Below are 22,503 nucleotides of genomic sequence, written 5' to 3' on the forward strand. Positions count from 1 at the left end.
TGATTTTCGTCATATGGGTAGGGGTGGCTTAAAATTCCGCCAAGTAGTGCGCTGCGATCGGCAGCGATGTGCATCTTTAAAACATTATAATAAATTACGCGCTTTACGCAGAGCTCTTAGATGTGTCAATTAATGATCAGAAGGACCTACTCTAACGACTCAGTACGTTTGTAGAAAATCGTCAAAAGCGTTTCAGGGTCCCTTTAAGTACACCTTTTTTATTCGTATATTTGAGACTAACAACAACAATACGGACCCTCGAGGGAGAGGCCGATGATAGTGGGGGTGTTTGAGAATGGTTTTACTGCGTGAGAACCGCGGTTCTTGCGCAGGGGAATCATACCGTGTACCAACGTACACAGGAGAAAAATTCTGCACATTAATTTTATGTCCCTCAAAAAGAATATGTCGCTTTTAGGTATACTATATGTCCATTCGTGGTCTGAATTTAGGCAAGGCTTGTTATTATTTGGCTAGTTTCACTGTGCTTTGCATACGTTTTAAAGGATACATGAGGTGCTCGTGTATGCGAGTTTCTTCGATCAAAAAACAAGCAAAATCTAGGAGCATCTGCTGACGGGCTGTTTGTTTCTTTAACATTGCAATCGTCATGATGCTACAGATAGCTTAAAGCAGTTTTCTCATACAGAAGCTCCTGGGTTGACTAGGCGTCCAGCTACGAGCGAATGGCATAGCAGGCATGTATGAGATTAATAAATATATCTGTGCACCCACATCGAACAACACTATAGACAAGACTCAATACTGCAGCCCCCGCCACACCTGAAGCTAAGCAGCGAGGAAATAGTAGCACTGAGAAGACTACAGACCAACTCGTACGGTCATGTGATGTTGCTGCACAGAATGGCACCCACACAGATTTCGCACTGCTGCAACTTTTGCGACACCCCCCAAAATTGCACCACACGACGAGGGAGTGTTAAGGAGCAACAAGAACCATGCCATAGCACGTAATCACCGAAAAGCAGTGGGAGGCCCAGCTCTTAAGCCCGAAATCCAAGAACCAGCTAGCACTGATGAACATAGGCCTGGAAATGGGCAGGACCCATGGTTTCCTGGAATGAGGCAAGTGCCCGTAAAGTGCGAAGAACACCTCAATTTGGCGATAGTAAAAGTTTACCCTCTTTCTCTCTCTCTCTCTCTCCTTTTTATTCTGTTTTCTTGCAAAATGAACTCCACGTGAACCTGCACTTCATTCGATTCCATTTGGAAGTTTCACTTGTCCAAAACCCCCACTTGAGTAGTTCTCTACAAAGGAAGGCACTAGCTCCCGCTTTCCGCAATCCCTCGTACAACTTTCGCAACATCCACCTGCCACATCTTCTTAGCCCTCGCAACGTTTCACGTGGCGCGACACATATTCGAGGCATTCTAAGCAAAGCTTTCCGTCTGCCGAGGAAACTGCGTAATGGGTCCACATTACTAAACCACTATAAGTCCAAGCGTAGGTTAGGCGACATCCTGCGATTCCAATTTTCCTTGATGTTACGTGCCACTATATGGCACGCAGGTGTCGTTTAGCCGTGTCACCTATTCCGATATATTGCTGAGCAATGAGCCAGAATTCGAGGACGTAGTTACGAAGCATGACGTGTCTCACACTAGCAGATCTGGACTCGTCGCGTTTTCTGAGCTTCCGTCTTGTCGTATTTTCGATTTGCGGTAAACGTTCTTGTCTTTCCTCTTCTGTCCTATGAATCAGCGAATACTTCTTTATAATTAGCGCGGTAAGGAAAGCAGAAGCATCGTTTGAAGCTATATTTACACGACGAAGCACATTGGTACTACAAATTGTGGATTGCGGCTCACAGGACCAGACGCCGCCGCTTCCCGCGGGGCACTTGCACATTCACCATTGAGAGTAGGTCCGAAGGAAGCAAAATCACAGTGTCGATTTTCCACAATAAACACCACCATATTGATGCTGAGCCGTCTTCCATCAACCAAACTTCACTCATAGAGGTTCCTTCAAAATTTATTTGAAGAAACCCGGGCGCTGGCAGTCATTCGCCCAACAATTGGAAAAATGGTTAGCGCAAGGATTGGGTTAATCTTCGTGCTTCTCTCTCTAACCATTTTTATCACGTTGTTTATTAGAATTTTTTCCTCTAAATTTCCAAGCACTCATACTTTTCCTAAACGCGGGACGGTAGTTAGTCGCTGTATACACGAATAACCATTGCGAATTGCTGGATGCATGCCGCTATATTTTGCTGAAAATTGCGAGGTTCCCGAGCAAACCTGTTTGAAGCCAGATTTACAAAGCCTAGCGAATTCATGAACTGCCCATTCTTGCCGTGCTCGCCGAACCTCCTTAGTGGAAACGCCGCAGACACTAGCCTCAGAGTTACTGTACTGCCTATGGTAGGAAACACTAATGGTCAACCCTGTCCAAACCCATCTATAAACCGAAAATGCAGGAAACGCGTGGCTGAGCGCAAACAAACACGCGCAGTGTTCCAACGGGTGCGCGCCGTCGCAAATGCTTTAGATAGTGAGACTGTCATTCCGTATAATGCACCTAGCTGTTATCGTCTGCTTTTATACACTGTCACCTAAATTCTGGTTGCGAATTGATCCGATGTGCGTCATGCGATATGCGACTGTTTGATCCGCGATCAAGCCAGCTTTGCGAGTCCAGCTTTACTATAAAGAAAGTAAAATTCGTCGGCTGTCATCGTACGAAGCGAACTATGCGTTGCTCTTGCGCTTGTGGACGTAATAACCATAGTATTTCGCCCTCTCTAAATTTATTAAAGGTTGACAATGTTGAAGCATGCTAACCCCCATGACAAGATCACTTGAACGCGTCACGCACTGAAGCGCTGAAAACGACGCCAAACTCATTGGCGAACTTGTTTGCTTATTTTATTACTTAAGGAATCTTGTTTGATAAGTTGACCCTGATTTTGGTGATTGCAAATAAATTATTAACTAGGATGCGTCACTAAAAGAAACCATCAAATGTCACAAAAATTCCTTCGGATATGTGAAGTCTCGTATGCAACGTATTACGAATACTGTTTCAGCAATAATTGTTGGTCTCACTAACATCCACTGCTGGCGTTTCGTTGCTTGTTGTCGTGAGAAATATTTATGTTCTGTAAGAGCCATGCGCGAAAAATTCTGATTCACTTCTGCTGTTTCACAGTTCTCCATTTGTCGCTTTTGCACAACCTGCATAGCCTGCTTCCTTTTAGCGTTTTGAGCGCGACATGCGTTTTGCAACATTGTGCAGTGTAGTCCACTGTTAAAAGGAGTGCTCTAGCGTGCCGCTCTGACATTGCTTGAGGTGTTTCTCACACTACCATCTGAAGCTGTGCTGATGAACAATAGGGGTGCTCATAAAGGTGCCAGTACCACCAACCTAAAATCATCTGCTGCTTAGCCAGGCAACTGTGCACTTGCCTTGCGGCAAAACAAATTGCACCTGCACTACTGCCATGAGTTCTCATTGTCGACACTGTATCACACTCTATATACATCAGGCCCTCCGCTCGGAGGTGTGCCGTGTTTGCTACAGAGCCACTGACATCACACAACAGGCAACCACACTTCGTTATCGCTACTGCATGCCGGCGCCGTTCTGACAGCTGCTGACAAGTTCTCCACCGGTGCTGCCAAACCGCCATCTTTTTTTCTGTTATTGGTGAGGTTATACATGCCTGTATAAAAAATATCAGAATACACAGGAGTTCGAGCGGGTGCGAAAAAAGTTCTATACAGCTCGACACGTTTCCTTTCCTTGCCTGCAGGAATCGTTTGGCTATCACAAACACACCTTTGCATGTCGCTAGCCATTTATGACAATATTAAACACTTGGAGGGGATGTTGCAATTATTTAGCGTCTGTCTAAATGTATTAGAAGTATACATGTTGTTTGTACATTATTTACTGTACCGGAAACTAGCCAATTTATGAAATCGTCATTTCTTTGTTTGAAATCAAAGTGCTTTGATTGCTTGAACGACTGATTGGTTCCTTGAGTGATTAAATTATTGATTGCTACATAAAAATATTGAGTTAATAATTAATTTATTGATTGAGTTGATTGAGTGATTGAAATATTGATTGCCAGATAAAGATAGGTAGTTAATAAATAAATGATTCAATACATAAATAATTGGTTCATTGATTGATTGATTGATTGATTGATTGATTGATTGATTGATTGATTGATTGATTGATTGATTGATTGAATCTCTCTTAGTACACTGCATCAGATACTTTGCCCAAATCTTCTATTTGTATGAATGGTTTTCATACGTTATCCAAGCAATATCTACACGATTGCGACGGATACGCGCTAAACTGATATAACTGATGACAGTAAGATATGTTGTTGAGGACGTCGGAACCTACAGAGCTTTCATAGTCATGCATGAAGAAGGACCTACCAAGCATCGTCCTCAGAGACGTACAGTTTTGTGCTAAATTGCCACAGCTAAATAAGGCATTGAGATAGTTCAGCGCTTACAGGTATCGTGGATAGCACAGTTTTTTTGTACAATTAGGCATAAATTCACAGAAAAATGTATAATTACAGTACCCAATATTTCTTTATCGAGGCTCTCAGCTTTTCGTTATTTCAGCTGATTGCTTTACAATTACAGTGAATTCTAATAATCGCGTAAATTCCGGCACACAAATAAATGCAAACACCTGCTTGCCTCTAACACCTGGCAAGTACACCTCACTGCACACAAATATTTTACATTATAAATAACTGTCTTAGTTTGGTTTCACCAAAAAACTATTCAGTGGTAGAAATTAGAGGAAAAAATAAGACAAACTGAAGCTGCACAAAAATATGCAAAACGAAGCCAACGCAAAGAATATTTATAAAGTAATCCATACCCTAACTCAACGCCAGAGGGACTATCTAGTGTGCATTGTTTTTAGGGTGGCTGAACCAGCACGCAGCGTTGCCTTGTCATATTCCTCTATACTATGACGGGTATGACAATTTGCTATGAGAAATAATGCTGTATTAGTCTTGATGCGGCGAACAAACGTGGTAAATTTCTACAAAAGCCATTACAAGCCTGCGCAGGAATGAACACCTGAAATAAAAAAAGCACAATTATGCATAACCCGATTGGGGACGCTACACAATCTTGACCGCCAGAATAATGTAGCAGGAGTCGAAGACGAAATGCGTGAAATTCTTTTGGGCTAAAAGACACGCAAAAACTGAGTCACACTGAGTTATGTAGATAATAGTAAGTAAACGCAAGGCACAAAGCACCTGAATGATTTGTTCAAAAAGCGGCTTGGTTCTCCGAATGTTAACGGAAATACTTCAAAACAATGGGGGTCTTTAGTTTAATAGAAACGGCGACACTTCATTCACGAAGCATATAAAAGTTTACATTTGTACATATGCTTTGCGCAATTGATGCCTGTTTCTTTTTGATGGCTTTCTTTTTGGCTACATCATTGTGGAAGTTTATTATACAACGTCTTCGAAGTCTTTAGTGAATAAAAGCTTCCTTGCCGCTAACGGACTCCCAACACTAGAAATCGACGGCTTGAGGTAGTAAACAGTATCCAAAGAAATCGTATTACTCGATAAATAAGCTAGTAGATCCCACGCCCTGTGGGAATCGATGTGCGCCGGGAGCCTACCAAGTCAACGAAACGACCAGGAAAGAACCAAAGCGTAATCCGCTGTTTCATGACCTACATGATATGCATGTCATGACATTCATGCCATGACCTATCATTTATGTTCGCCATACCCTCTTGTCATACTATGCCAATCTTGGTACATGGCAAATTATCGAAACGACCATGAGAACAAAAAGACGTAGGTAGCTAGATCAGTAGATACTATCAAAGTGGTAAATGTTCGCCAGGAAATTTTTCGCATTTAAAATTGCCGCAGCTTCTCTAACTACACTGTTGGTTGGACGCACCTGAATGACGGCAAAAAGACGGTTGAAGCTTAATACGTGCCCAGATCAGAATAATGCTCAGACTACCAGCAACAAAAATGTACCGCAGTCTCCAAATTTCGCCACCTTATTTACGATATATATGACTGCAGTGTTGCACTAAGGCTATGGTTCGATGGTTGACCGGCTTAAATTCGCGCACATGATGAGATACACTTAAAATAATGAAATTACTTATCGGTAATGCTGGCGCCATTATTTCTTACCATTTCGTCGTATGCGGCAGAAGCACTCATTTTGCACCGCCTATCATTACCAAATTAAATTATCCTATCATATTAACAAAGTACCGTGGCACATTCTTAGAGTGCAGTAATTATTATTGCCATGACGAGATAAACTCTTACGCAGGAAGAAAGAAACTCTGCATGCAATAAAAAATAATTTTACTGTATTCTACATTCGATTCCCTCATTACCGCCGCATGGTGCTGCCTGAATAAACTGCAAACACAGGCTTTTACTGTTCAAGCTTAAAGTAAGAAAATATATTATTGATCAACGCGATCTGAAACGAGACAGTACTGAGACTCTCAGTACAAAAAATAACTTCGTTTCCTTTAGTTTTTATGTATAATGCGTACATTGCCCCTTAAAAAAAGTAAGCTCGAAACTCAAATCGCACTTGTGAAGTGTATGCGTTCAGCGGAGAGCAATAAACTTGTTTAACCTAGACGGCACTATCTGTTTTCGAAAAGCGCTCTAGCGTTTCTCAGTGTTGCCTCAGTCGTTGACACTTGATCCCCCGGGTGTGCTTTAAATGTTAAATTGCGATATATGTACGCGAGAACATGGAAGAGAAAGGGCCGTCCCCTGAGCTTTATGCATATAGATATGATATTTCTTGCTCTTTGTGTTGCATTATCCACTTTTATGCAGCTCAATATTCGGAAATTTCTATTCTCGTGTGAGTATGTTGCTAAACAGTCCCGTTGTGCTATTAAAACAGCCGTAACACAATATTTTTGAAACATTAATTGCTTGTGATGGAAAGCAGAGCCGTCATGTTAGAGTGAAAATCCTAAGACGTTTTCACGGGTTATTGAAACGCTGATATCTAATCCTTACGATAAAGTGTTTGTTTCATCAATTTCACTCAGCTTGGAATATCTATAGTTGTAGTTTTGCCCTTCGTTTAAAACAACTAACTAAGGCTTGTGGGTAACGCGTTTAGGAGAGATAGAGCTGAGCTTCATCCATATGGAATAAGCAAGTTATTAGCACATGCGCAAGAGCAATCATTCGTGCATTGTATACAGGAAAGAAGTAGGCCTGAACTTAGCACCACTAGCTGTCTAAGTATGAGACAGCATACTCATGTTGTGATGATTTTTACGTCTGGACAGCTGCGCTTGCATGCGCCGCGGGTGGTCTCCCGCACGCTCATTTATTAAAGTCACGTTTGTATAGCTCATATTATTTAGAAGCTTGTAACTTATTGTTCACTGTGATGCGCTCGTGTGCGGTGAACACACCTCGAGGTTTCTGTTAAATACCTCCAAGAATGGCATAAACAAGCCCGCCACCGATGGTTGGATATAACCTGTGCTTCAGCCCAGCAATGATCTAACCATTAAAGCGCAATCGCATGCATGTTTCCCTCGTGCCAGAGTTTCTCTTTGGAACGTCTAGCTCGTGTGTCACGTGTCACTTTCTCGCATCTTTCTCTGGGACAGCCAACGCTTGAAACGCCTTGATTGCAATGCCATCGGGATGGACATGTATCTTGTGATGGGAAATCTCCAAAGTTGATGAACACGGGCCTAGATTCCAGACGGTGAGCGGACCCTATGAACAAGAACGTGTATACACACATTATCGCAGCCTACCTTTTTCATCAGCACTCCTCATACCTTTTTCTTTCTGTTTTCCTCCCGACTGAGCAATGTAACAGGTTAGAGGAAATTGCCCCACGCCAACTTTTCTGCATTTCCTCAATAGATTATCCTTTCCGCTCAAAGTGTATGAATTCTGCCTAGGTTGTGACCTAGGCAAAATTAGGCAACCTAGGCAACCTGCCTAGGTTGTGAAAAATAATGTTCCGCTTACGCTTTCGGATATTTCTCACATCGTTAAGAGGGCGTCAATAAGAGGTATTTCGCAGATTGTTGTAATAAAGGATACTAAGGCTAGACTTCAAGGGAATTCGAACGCAGTTGTAACCCAAAACAAACTTTGTGTACAAACTCTGACTGAAACCTCGAGACCTCCTGTTTTGCTGCATTGTTTGGTATATTAATGGACTCTGCGTTACAAAGAAGCCCTTCAGGTCGTTTGAAAGCTGCATGTAGAGGCGCTGCATATGGTCGTTGTGTTCATTGGGGCACGAAAAAGGCAATTATTATGGATATTCTGCTTTAATTGAGCACGTGACCCCTATTTCATCATTACATTGTCATGTTAACTCAGTATTTTAGGTACCTGGTGACCGTTCCCTAAACAATGTAGCAGAATAAATGCCGCTTATTGCGCCAAATATCTGCTGTTTACATATACACAGTACACAGTTCTCCAATAATGAAACAGCTAACACCATTGTGTTATGTTTCATGTGATAAAACTGGAAAATTGGCTACTCTTTCACAGTAAACCGTACAGTCAGCTGAGATGTGCAGAGCGCGCATTTCACGCGGCTGATCCCTGACAGATTTACTGGCGTGAATATTAGAAAGGAGTGAAGTGACCGAGCATTTCGCTTCTTTATGGCTGAAAATATTGAAGACTTCCATCGGTATCAATTCTTGAAAGTGAACGCATTGTTTGAAACAATCACTTCTGTTTAAGAACTGTTGCGCTGCGTTATATTGCGCTTAACAGGATTTTAGAAAATATCAACCTTGTTAGATTTCATAACTTCAGCTTCGCCTCTCCATCATATTTTTACTTCAAACTTACGCGTAATGTGGGCACTGTCGCAGTTTTTAAAGGCAACAGAATTGGAGAAGCGGCTGTAGCGTGAACAGATGCTTATAGTGCTGACAGTATGCGATGACAGTGACCAAGTGTGATTGTATGTTTGTGCTCCTTTGTTTATAAATGTCTACTTTGTTATCAATTTACCTCCCCCTCCCCTCTCTCCCCAGCGTAGGGTAGCGAACCGGATCCTCCCTCTGGTTAGCCTCCCTATCTTTCCCCTTCCCTCTGTCTCTCTCTCTTGGTGTAATGTGAAGGGCGCCAGCAGTCAGGTTAGAGAATATTAGCTATTACTAAACAGCATTGTTAGTCAATTTTATACAACTCTGAAAAGCTACCGTTCCACCATGTAGTGGTACTGGCATTGAAGGATTTTCCGGCTAATTTTATCCAGCGGCACCTCCAGCTATCGGGACAGTTACAAAAGAAAAATCACAACAATTTGCTTAGTGAACCAAACTAGGCTACCGCAGAAGCGGCACCCGCTGCGTGCCATAAAATCTGTGAAAATATCCACAAAAATAGTTTCGCAACTAAACGACAATAAACTGGGGCCCTATAACGTAGAACTATTCCAATATGTTTTTATTCCAATCTCCTGACGTCAAATATGCGTAACCACCGACGCAAGCATCGGGCAGTGACCCGCAGAGTTGTCTAAACAGACCAATCAAACGCTCTCCTCATTTATAGGAGCTCACTTTTGTTTGTTTAAAAACGAATAACATTTCCTGCACAGAGGCGCTTGTCTAATCCAATTGGCTGACAAGGGGCGAGGTGCACGCTCAAGTGGAAAGGGAGTACATAGGGCTAGAAAGCGCACTGAAAATCGATAACCGGATGAAGATGGTGGTGCCAGCGTCTGGGATTGGTCTGTTTTTTTTTCCTATTTAGCTTGCAGTGAGTGGCCGAAAATCACGGCCGCATTCAACGGAAGGTTAAGAACGCCGCTAAAACGGATCCTCAGTAAAGAAAAGATGGCTGAGCGAGGTCGTCAACGTGCCAAAAGTTCTAGAAAAAGTTACACGGCCACGCAAAAAAGTTGTATTATATGCGTAAATAAACCGAAGCAGTCCGGCAGGTGCAAGTACCCAGTGCCTGAGCAATCGGCGGCAGCCATCTTTTATTCCTTTCGGAATGCGGCAGCCTGTGGCTATTCATAAGGAAATGCACTTTTTTCGGCATAATAATACATCTTGAACGCGTACACGTCACTTTGACGCGGCGAGTTTTCGCGGTTTGTGGACGTCGCGTGACAGGCAGGTGTAGTGGCTCCAGGCCAACATCTTTTGATCAATAGCCGAGGACTAATGACAAAAAGGCATCAAATCAAAAATAACTATTTTCTTTTGTTTAGTCCAGTCACGCATAATCAGTGATTTCACGTCATATCAGATGGGGAGCTATCACAGTTTGCGTGTCGTTGAGTGACTGGCAGGGGAAGTGGGGGTGGTCCCAAAAAGTGTTTGACCAATCGCGGAGGGTGATTGCAGAATTGTAATAGAAAAGTTTGGAATACCTTCATGTTATAGCGCCCCTGTGTATGTACCGCGAAATAAGGAGTACATTAAGGCGCACTTGGCAAGACACGCACGACGAATTTCGGCAACAAACGTTACTCGGAGCCATAGTCCAGGCGGTTAAAGACGGCACATTTTCAAAGGTAACCATGGAGGAAGGAACGCCTAAGACAGGCTCCTGCCAGCCCGGCTGTGTTGGAGAGCGTGGGGTGGACGTCACGTGCTGATTTTGGCAAAAGAACTCTGGGACGGGTGTTGCAAACATCCTCGTCACCATAGCAACCATTCTCGTGAAGCTCTCACTGCTTCTCTCGGCCTCCGAAATCTACGAGGATATTTCCGCCCAAGTCTTTCTCGAAGCGTGTATACCATTCGCGAAACAACCTGAGTTTAGAGCACGGTGCTTAAAAGCTGTGTTTTGGCTCTGGTAGTGTGGGTATGAACCAGCAACATAGGTACTCACGTAAACACATCGCGGTCTTCGCCATCTTTTTCAACGTTCCACGGAAAAACACAGGGCGCGTCTGCATCGCTAAAACTGTTACAGAAGTTTGGTAGGTTTTTTTCGGACGCATGCCAGAAGCGCACACGTCCAGTGGCTCGTAGCAATTCAAACTAAAATATCACGCACCATATGCTTCGACGAGATGCAGTAGAAGACGGTACACAAACAAGGCTGCAATTCCTGCTTCAAAAACGTGACGTTCGGTCCTATCCTAATTTTTTTCTTTCCTCCATCAGACTGTAATGCTCTGGGCGTCCCAATATTGTTCTCTACGTGTGCCTCTGCACTCCCCATGCCGCTGTTCAAAGAGGAGCTTCTCACTCTCTCCGAAGAAAACGCCGATGCGCCATTTTATATCATCATCACCGTCATCAGCCTGGTTACGCCCACTGCAGGGCAAAGGCCTCTCCCATACTTCTCCAACGACCCCGGTCACGTACTAATTGTGGCCATGCCGCCCCTGCAAACTTCCTAATCTCATCCGCCCACCTAACTTTCTGCCGCCCCCTGCTACGTTTCCCTTCCCTTGGGATCCACTCCGTAACCCTTAATGACCATCGGTTATCTTCCCTGCTCATTACATGTCCTGCCCATGCCCATTTCTTTTTCTTAATTTCAACTAAGATGTCATTAACTCGCGTTTGTTCCCTCACCAAATCTGCTCTTTTCTTATCCCTTAACGTTACACCTATCATTCTTCTTTCCATAGCTCGTTGCGTCGTCCTCAATTTGAGTAGAACCCTTTTCGTAAGCCTCCAGGTTTCTGCCCCGTAGGTGAGTACTGGTAAGACACAGCTATTATATACTTTTCTCTTGAGGGATAATGGCAACCTGCTGTTCATGATCTGACAATGCCTGCCAAACGCACCCCAGCCCATTCTTGTTCTTCTGATTATTTCCGTCTCATGATCCGGATCCGCCGTCACTACCTGCCCTAAGTAGATGTATTCCCTTACGACTTCCAGTGCCTCGCTGCCTATTGTAAATTGCTGCTCTCTTCCGAGGCTGTTAAACATTACTTTAGTTTTCTGCAGATTAATTTTTAGACCAACTCTTCTGCTTTGCCTCTCCAGGTCAATGAGCATGCATTGCAATTGGTCCCCTGAGTTACTAAGCAAGGCGATATCATCAGCGAATCGCAAGTTGCTAAGGTATTCTCCATCAACTTTTATCCCCGATTCTTGCCACTCCAGGTCTCTGAATACCTCCTGTAAACATGCTGTGAATAGCATTGGAGAGATCGTATCTCCCTGCCAGACGCTTTCTTTATTGTGATTTTGTTGCTTTCTTTGTGGAGGACTACGGTGGATGTGGAGGCGCTATAGATTTCTTCCAGTATTTTTACATATGGCTCATCTACACCCTGATTCCGTAATGCCTCCATGACTGCTGAGGTTTCGACAGAATCAAATGCTTTCTCGTAATCAATGAAAGCTATATATAAGGGTTGGTTATATTCCGAACTTTTCTCTATCACCTGATTGATAGTGTGAACATGATCTATTGTTGAGTAGCCTTTACGGAATCCTGCCTGGTCCTTTGCTTGACAGAAGTCTAAGGTGTTCCTGATTCTATTTGCGATTACCTTAGTAAATAATTTGTAAGCAACGGACAGTAAGCTGATCGGTCTATAATTTTTCAAGTCTTTGCCGTCCCCTTTCTTAAGGATTAGGATTATGTTAGCGTTCTTCTAAGATTCCGGTACGCTCGAGGTCATGAGGCATTGCGTGTACAGGGTGGCTAGTTTCTCTACAACAATCTGTCCACCATCCTTCAACAAATCTGCTGTTACCTGAACCTCCCCAGCTGCCTTCCCCCTTTGCATATCTCCCAAGGCTTTCTTTACTTCTTCCGGCGTTACCTTTGGGATTTCCAATTCCTCTAGACTATTTTCTCTTCCATTATCGTCGTGGGTGCCACTGGTACTGTATAAATCTCTAAAGAACTCCTCAGCCACTTGAACTATCTCATCCATATTAGTAATGATATTGCCGTCTTTGTCTCTTAACGCATACAGCTGATTCTTGCCAATTCCTAGTTTCTTCTTCACTGTTTTTAGGCTTCCTCCGTTCCTGAGAGCATGTTCAATTCTATCCATATTATACTTCCTTATGTGAGCTGTCTAACGCTTGTTGATTAACTTAGAAAGTTCTGCCAGTTCTATTCTAGCTGTAGGACTAGAGGCTTTCATACATTGGCGTTTCTTGATGAGATCTTTCGTCTCCTGCAATAGTTTGCTGGTATCCTGCCTAACGGCAGGATACCAGCAAATGGTATCCTGCCATTTTATAGTTAGCATGAAACGCTATGGTAGCTACGCATGAAGTTCGGTCACCAAAACTGATCGGTCGGTGTGTTCCGTCTCTGCTTCGCTGTGCACCAACGGTGTCTGCTCGCGTGAGCGTGCAGTTCAGGCTGCCCCGATGAACTGTTAATAAAACAAACAACAAAAGCAACAAAAGGAAGTTCATCTAAAACAATTGTATTAGCAGCCAAGCGAATACACGGATGGTTCCATTTTAGTGAATAATTATTGCTTTTCCCTTAGTAATGAATCTGAATACACGTGCGATGATGAGAATAGCGAACTGTTTGTCTGTCCGAACGTAGATAGTGCGGAATTTCCGACTAGCCTCCACAGCGTTTCGTACCATCTATGCATAACATGCAGTCTACATCCAGACACCCACAAAGTAGTTAGGCGACAGCACACGCGTCTCGATGCGCTAGTTGGCATTCGGCGCCCCACAATGCTCCCCGCAATTTGGCTGTGCTGCAAGATAATGTGTCGTTAGCGATTACAAAAATGGGTGAAAACGCCAGGGCATTCGCGTTAAATCAGAAGAAAGTTAATAAATCATGAATTCTCTTTATAAAGCAATGCTGCTCTTGATGAAGCATACTTTTTCCGCTCAGGTAGTTAAATGAATGCAGAACATTCCCGGGGAACGCTATTTTTTACTCTGGGTAATACACAGCACCTACATATTATCGACCAGCATATGCATCATCGTGTCCCGAGTAATAATATATCAAGTAATTACTACCGCACAATTTCTCACTTCAATCTTCCAAGCAAGCAGAGGTGAGTAACATTTGAGTGACATAAATGTTGAGTACCTGACTTCACGATGGTCACGTGAAACGACCAAAGCGTTGATTACAGCAAACTCGTCTGTGGTCTGCTGAATTTCACAGGTGTGCCGACGTTTGTTGACGCCAGACATATGTGGGAGACACACCCTTGCGTCTGCCGGCAATGCCTTTGCAAATGCATGAGTGCCGTTCTGAAAATGTGTCGCAGCCAGCTTCTTTAACATCACAGTTTCTTGCTCTCAACAATGAAATTTTCATCGCGGCTAGATCTACGAGTACAAAAAGGATAGCAACGTTTCGTTGGTAGGCTTTTAAGATAGAAATAAGTTACGGTATAGTCATCTGATGTCTGACATACGTCGTGAAAGCGTTCCTCATAAGCCTGCGAAGATTATGCTGTATACATAACCAAATAAACCTCTAAATTTGGTGTCTACACTCCTTCCAGTATAGCCTTAGTTGTTTTATAGCGTGGTGCCGCACTGTTGATGCGGGTTTCAGCGCATCTGTTGTGTTAAGGCTCATTCACACCGGCGACTAGAAGAGGTCGCGCGACGATTTACGGCTGGCGACCGAAAAGCTACTGGGGGCGACCGGTGCTCACAACGGCAAATGCGACAAAGCAATCACGATGTGCTCACAATCACATTGCCACTTAAAATAAGTATAACCATATGTAGACCGCCTATTCCTGCGCACATGATTGGTTCAGCAGTTTGGCGAGTTGGTTGCTCGATTGAAAAATCGAGCAGCCAGCGACTTCCCTTATCGTTCCCTTATCGAGACGTTCCCTTATCGAGAAAAGCGACCATTTACAACCAACTCGGCCGCCCGACCGTTTTCCGTCACCGGTGTGAATGAGTCGTTAGTAAAGTGATTGCTAAAGGTACACACCGACAGATGATATGTCTGTGATCCTGTTTTGGCCATCTAGGGCAATGACGCAGTTTCCCTGGAACGGGAGACCTTAAGGCAGTCTTTAAGAGGCACAGCACTTTGATGTTGCGCATTTCACGCAATCTCTGCCGTGCTTCGGGATGTCGGCAGCCTTTGAATTACCAAAGGCCATCAGTTGTTCTTGCACGCAAGTCATGCGTTAATTTTGCCCTATTCCTACGTCAGAGTGCTTATTCCGCACTAACAGGCAGCAGTGAAATAAAGGGGAGAAAGCCTAGTTAAAAGCCGCTAAAGAGGGGTTAAACGATGAGAACGAGAAGTTGCAGAATCAGTGCAATTTAGAAAGCTGGGATCTGCTAGGGTCATTAGTTGGTCGCATCAAATGCAGTATTTAAGGGATATTTCGGCGCTCTTTTTTTCGGTCTCTTCCCATCAGTGGGAAACTTCGGAAAGGTCTAGCAGGCTTTCTCAGACCTAAAGATGAACAAAAGATCACGCTCACTTTGTGGGAACGTGCCGACCAATGTTCTTGTTTCCTGCTTTCAATATTTTAAACCCTGTTGTAAAATCAATTCAAGGCACTGAGGTTACTTTCTGAATCTAATATGTGCAGTGCGGCTCAGTATGAGCTGCGAAACCAGTGCCGATATTGGAATGGGCCCTAAGACTGCACGGTGGTGCCCACATTCTAAATATGCAGAACGAAGTATGAATTACTAGTATTTATTAAACCGATTTTCTCGCAGCACCGTCTACCAAGCGCAACAGTGTTACAGCCGATAATGAACGCAACTGTATGGTAACTACCTTTCGAGTGAGTGAGTGAGTGAGTGAATAAACTTTTATTTGGTCCAGCAAAGCGCGATAAAACGCGAACCTGGCTAATCCCACGATGGGACTGACAGATCTAGTCTGCCGGCCCGATCGCGGGCGCGCTGGACGGCCAGGATTTGATCCTCAAAGACGGGACTTCGCAGGAGGGCGTCCCACTCTTCCTTGGTGAACTTCGGGCCCAGCGACCCGCACTCCCAGAGCATATGAGGCAACGTAGCTACCTCACCACAGGCCACGCAAGAACAATTGGTATAAACCTCTGGATATATGCTATTAAGGGTCGCCGGATTTAGTCTTTTGATTTGACTTGTGGCTTGGTTGCTCAGGTGACGCCTAAACGACAGGAAATCCATATTCCGCACTGAGACGTAGTCGCAAGAGCAAGAATTGTGCAGAAAACATGATGAGTTACAGTCTTTGGAGATTGCCGCAACATGTTGGACACATTGATAATAGGTTTTCTTTCGCGGAACGATATGTTTGAGCAATTACTTCATTGAAAAAAAAAGGCATGTTGCTTTTCAATGGTCCAAGTTCATAGAAAAGATCAGAGCTTTTATAGTTTTTTTACATAACCTGCGCAGACTCGGAGAATTTTAATGGACATTTGAATATTGCGTCACTGACCTCTGCGGCTAGAACGGCGTGAAAATTTCGTAGCACTTCATGCGCCAGTTCAAGTCTTTCGCAGACTGTTTAACGAAAGCTAACTAAAGCACTATGAAAGTGACACAGATCTCACATTTTTCGGAGAATTCGTTCAGCAATATCTTCCACAGCGTAGCAGAAAAAATTAATCCTGCCTTTCCAACAACCAGTAACGAGATTCGTTAGCCACCGCCGTTAAGCGGCTGCACGTTCGCAAATATATTTCAAGCCGCTGCTTTTTAGTAACAAGGCATCCATTGAAGTTATGTGCAATGCATACCACAGTGAGCTTCACTCCCGCTCGATACGATGCAGAGGGTGCATGATGACGACAAGCCAGTAAGCGACACGCTTTCGCTTTCACACGAGAATGGTACAGCCCAGATGTGAAGTGGCACTGGGCTGACGAGAGACCTTTGATAGAAACAAGGCTTTTTTGTATGTGCCCATCTGAAACAATTCAGTTTTCATCTCGTGCCTGCGTTCAGCTAGAGCTCACTGTGGGTGTTTGCGTGCGACGTCTGAGAATAATGATAATTATCATGCTTTCTTTATTCTTGTTTGGCGCCATCGAAAAACATGCAGGAGAGGGCTCCGTCACAGAGCATTGTAACTACGTGCTAACAATCCTGGAAATGGTTAATCCAACTTTAACAAAATATTCATCATGGAATGTCCGCTCATGCGTCCGTAAAACAAGTACGCTTTTTTCTCCGCTTCAGTGCACTTTATACGTAACCGTGGATCCTTTAGAAGATAACAGACCTCTGAGCTTTAGGCCAGACGAGCAGCGCTTTTATTTTCAGCAGTGGTCACTCTACAGCAACCCGATAACAAGTGCTATTCGATCTACAGAAACAGCTTGGAGCATACAAGCAGGCGGCAATGTGTGACGAGCTGCCATATCAGTACAATGCCGGGTCGATCATGGGAGGCTACATCAACGCTGTCGTCAGCGGCAAATGCCAGCAGTTGCTGGAGAAAGTACGCCCGTACAAAATTGGCATTTCTTTCGTAGAGAAACGCCGTTCAGGATAACAAAAGATCGCTTCGGCCAGCCCTCAAAGAATGCACGTCGTTCCTGGTCCGCTCGATAGAAGCACGGAAGCGAAAGATTACACGCACGTTACCTGATAGCAGGACACTTGGGGTATCATGTTTAGCTCCCTCACTCTTCATACACAGCCAAAATTTCTCTTCCCCGGTGTCATCTTTGTGTCTGTACCCTCCCATTTAACTCCGGCGTTTTCGTTACAGAAGGCTTGGACTTTCAGTCGTGCTGCGCCTGCCGCTGCCTATTGTGCTTAGAATTGTGTATGTACCCGCGCCGCCACCTACCCGATGGCGCAGTAAACAGATCAAACTACTATCACTCGATCACCACCAAACTGCACGCTTCCTGGGTGAAAAGAATCGATGCCGCCCTTCTGTAAAGTTTATGCTGCTTTACTAGCTATACTCTAGCTACAGATTGATGATATAGTTGGGTCATTTCATGAGTCACCAGCTTTTTCACCAGCTGATGCAGACACCGAATGGCATTTTCTGCACTCTAGACCCGCGACCATGACAGGCGGCCCTAGGGATTACCTGGTGCTATGAATCGAAGAAGAATAGGGCAAATGAAAGCGGCGTCGCAAATGGCACGAAAGGAGATGGACGTAATTAGAAGGAAAGCGTCCAGAAAATGCTAAGGCGCCTGGTAGAGTCAATGCGCGTGATTCTCGGTGGCCTACAGAATCCCGCCGCTAAGCGTGCCCTGCGGGTGCTCGCCGTACTCGGACCGCATATCACAGCTACAAAGATTTCGCTTGGCACCTGCGCGGCTGCGCAGGCTAAATAAAACATATACCTGCGTTGGCAGGGGCCCTTATAATCAACGCTTCATCTTTATCGGTTTCTTATCTTTTGGTCTTCTTATCTATTCTTCCCCTTTCCCCTCTCCATATGTACGGTAGCCAACCGGATAAGCCTTTGGTTACCCACCCTACCATATCCTCTGCGTTTCCTCTGTCTGAATATGAACATATTCAATGAATTTAGAAGGTGACGCGGTTCGTCCACAATAAATTATCTACATTTGTCAAACTTGTATTCATAGCCGCCATGGTTGCACAGTGGCTATGGTGTTGGGCTGCTGAGCACGAGGTCACGGAATCGAATCCCTGTAACGGCGGCCACATATCGATGGGGGCGAAATGCGAAAACAACCTTGTACATAGATTTAGGTGCACGTTAAAGAACCCCAGGTGGTAGAAATTTCCGGAGTACCCCACTACGGCGTGCCTCATAATCAGTAAGTGGTTTGGGCACGTAAAATCCAATAATTTAAACTTGTATTAAAATTCGAATTCCTTATTTGGATTATTTTTACAGAATCAGCAGAAACATACCACGGCTGGGGCAATAAAGCTGTTGTGCTAACTCCTTGACGATGCTCAAACCTGCCCCGTTCTTCTCACATGAAAAACAGGAGAATACACATATGCAATACTGTGTTCGTGTAGATTGTTCTTATGCATCCCTTATACAAACTTAACTTAACTTATACAAACTTTATAGGTACTCAGCACAATAAACCCGTGTAAAGGCTAGGAAAAATATCAAGAAACCAATATGGTCACGCGTGTATAAATGAACTGAATGCTGAAACAGTGACAATATTTCACAAAATGTTTTTATATACGCAATATAAAATAACTAGAGACTACAAAGCTGGGAGCTGCACAAAAAATACGCAGATCCCACGCACTCTGGGAAGCGATGTAACCGAAGCTTTGTCTGCTGTTTGCGTCCATTGACATTATTTGGCGGTGATATATTGAGAGAAGTGGTTCTTGTGGGAAAGTAGGAAAGGCTGGCACTATCTTCTGCAACCCATGCGAGAGCACGGCTCAACGGCGGCCGGGTGGGGGAGATGGGATTAAAGGAAAGAGAGGGTAGGAGGGAGAAATGCAGAGGGTCGTCCCAGCAGTATCAGAGCAGCCCGGCCAGGAGGGCTCAGTGGTTTCGACCGGGGGAGTAGGCTGGAGGTAGACCGTATAGGAGGTGACGGCATACGACAGTCCTGACGGGATGTGAAATGTTACCTTGCGTGCTCCGCTTGGGTTGGTTGTTCTTGCTCCGTTCGACATTTTATGCGAGCCTTCGTCTCGTCGGCACTAAGTGCACGCTACGGCACTATTCGGGGTTGTAGCGTTGAAGCTCACAAAACTGTCTCCTCTCTCTCTCTGTCTCTATTCCCTTGCTAACATTCTCCCCGCCTCCTCCCTGTACTGTCGTTGCTGTTGTGGGTGAGCATGGAGACAAGCACGGCACCTCCTCCACACCATCTGAGAGTGGTCACGCCTACTTAGGCGTCCAGAAGGTATTGTGCAGATGCGACGTGGTGTGAATTTTCGCACGAGCATCTGTCCGTCCTCCCTTTGTGCCACATTCCTGTCATCTACTAACGCGATAGCGTTAAGGACCCAGTGCCGCAGAAAATCCGTGTCGACGCCGTGAGCGTCGCTAGGCGAAGAGTCATTCTGAACCACAACCGCGCAGGCCCTCCACGTGGCGCATACCTTGTCTCACATTGTAATTTTAAGAATGACAGCTCATAAACAAATGTCATGAAGCAAAACACCACCAGCGCGCGCCTTTCTTGCTTTTTTTTACATGGACACGTCTCGACCACGTCCCGACGAGGCCGGCCTTAGTGTTGTGCGTCTCAACTACGCCCTGAAGTGACCGGCGTTAGCGGCGTGGCGGACAGCAGTAGCCACAGCAGCCCACAGCAGCCCACAGCAGCAGGATCAGCAGTGGGAAAGTCGAAGGAAAAGGCAAAGAAAGCTTTGGTTTAAAAATTAAACAAAGCACTAACGCAAACTGGTCAACATGGCTATAAGTCGTTAAGTTCTATTAGTCTGGTGGAGTGCTTGGACTGAGCTGACGCATTTTTGCTTTGCCTAGTCTAGCATTCGGATTTTGCTACCTGCACATGGACAAGAACTGAAGTTGAAGACGCCTCTCACCCACGTGGCCTGAATTGAGCCATCAAACAACGACAGATTATGCGTCGAGGCATGGAACTACATCATGCGGAGAGCAACCAACCACTTCATGCGTCCTGGATCAACCACGCTTAAATGCGGCAAACTCCTGGCCCCCAGTTGCAGTCCAGCGGAAAGCATTGGGCCGAGCTGATGCATTTTTGCTTTGCCTAGCGGTAAGGCGATCCTTTGTTGTTTCATATTTTAGTCTATTTGTGGTCCGCTGGACTGCACTTGTGTTTCACTGCAAAATGTCCGAAAATGAGTGCCTTACTTATGTGACTTCAACTTCGCCAGATAGCCAGTACTTAAAATGTGCCGACTGCAAATGTGCTTATTACACTGGGAAGTGCTCGGGCGCATCTAAAATAAACTTGCAACAGATAAATCATGTCCAACCTGTTGGTCAAGAAAATCAAAGCTCGAAATCTCAAAACACCACTCTGATAATTCGGGTGACCTAGGCGTTCAGCCATAGGCAGACATCATGGCTTAGCTTGACGTCATCCTGAGCCTCATAGATGCTATCGAGAAGAAGCAGGAAGAGCAACTTGTGAATCATGACGCCACTTAATGTAAGTTAGAAGCTCAAGGAGCCACAATTCTGGAAACATTGACATTCATTGAACTACTGTCATGTAAATACGACGACATAGTAAGGTATATTGAATCGCAAGGAATTGAAATTAAAGAGCAGAAGTTAAAAAAATACGGCTTTAGAAGAGTTTATGACAAAGTGTACTCGCCTTTCAATGGTGGAACAAGTTGTGGATAGGCTTTATCTGTACGCTAGGCAAAACAACATAGAAATACGTGGGGTCGAGGATAATGGGTGCGACGACTTAAGAGGAGTTTCGCGGTCTATCGCTGAGAAACTCACTCTTTCTGCACCAACAAATGAGGACATTGAAGCACTTCATAAAACTAAAGGCAAATCAAACACTCTAGCTCCAATCTTAGTACGCTTTGCTAGAAGAGAAATGACAGATAAATGGATTGGCAATAGGTACAGTCTATGGAAAGAAGGTTTATTTATCACCGAAAATATTACTGCACGCATGAAAAAACTGCTCTGGATGACCGAACAGGGCGCGAGAGAGAAACAATACCGCTTTGTCTGGGCTCGCAATGGGCGAATATTTGTGAGAAAGCAAGAGGGTGATTCCGTCATTTCAATAGACAACGAAGAAGCTTTAACCAAATTGGTGTGAAAGGACTGAGAACGTTAACTTTCTAAGTGATCGTGAGAAAAGGAAGAAGGATTGGGCGAGTGTAAAATTTAATGATATCGCCCTTGGACTAATACACATCAATGTGAGGACTTTACAGAAAAATTGGTACGTGTACACATATACTTGCAAAAAGCTCTGTCATCCTTGCAGATTCTTCTCTTGGCGGAAATTAACGTTACTGAGCTCGAATGCTTGCAGTTCTCTCTAACGGGCTTTCAGTCATTTGCACTATCTAGGAAAATCGAACGAGATGGTTGTGTGCTCGTGTTTGTAAATAATGATTGGTTATGCAAGCAGGTGCAGGCAGATTTCATTGAAGCAGAAGTAATTGCTTTAAATATTACGGAAAGTGATGACAAATGGCTAGCGTGCACAGTCAACAGACCACCAAACAAGTTTATAAAAGTTTTTCTGGAAGAGCTCTCACGCTTCCTGCGCGCCCAAGGGCCAAAGCAGCAAGCTGTACTAGCTGGTGGCTTTAATTTAGATGTCTCTAATGTAAACAAACCGGGAGTGACAGCAAGCTTCGGACTGGAGCATCAAATTCAAAGTTACACACGTGAAGAAATCTTAGCTGGTCGTTTAACAAAAATCTGCATTGACCACATCAGTACAGAAATGTGTCTAATTTGGGTGCGTAATTAATGAAAAAGTAGCGGATCCCAATTTTGTTGCCCTAGCTGTTTTTGCAGATGCGAAGCAAACCGGCCAACATTTCCTGAAAAAGTCAATTCTGAACAATGCTTATGTAGATAAACAAGTGAAGTCCTTTGACTGGGACAGGCTCATATTCGCTAACCATTTAGAAAGCTATGCGGGTTTGGTACAAAGCTTTTCTAATATTTA

The sequence above is a fragment of the Dermacentor albipictus genome, chromosome 1, assembly GCF_038994185.2.
Source record: "Dermacentor albipictus isolate Rhodes 1998 colony chromosome 1, USDA_Dalb.pri_finalv2, whole genome shotgun sequence".
In the NCBI taxonomy this organism is placed as follows: domain Eukaryota; kingdom Metazoa; phylum Arthropoda; class Arachnida; order Ixodida; family Ixodidae; genus Dermacentor; species Dermacentor albipictus.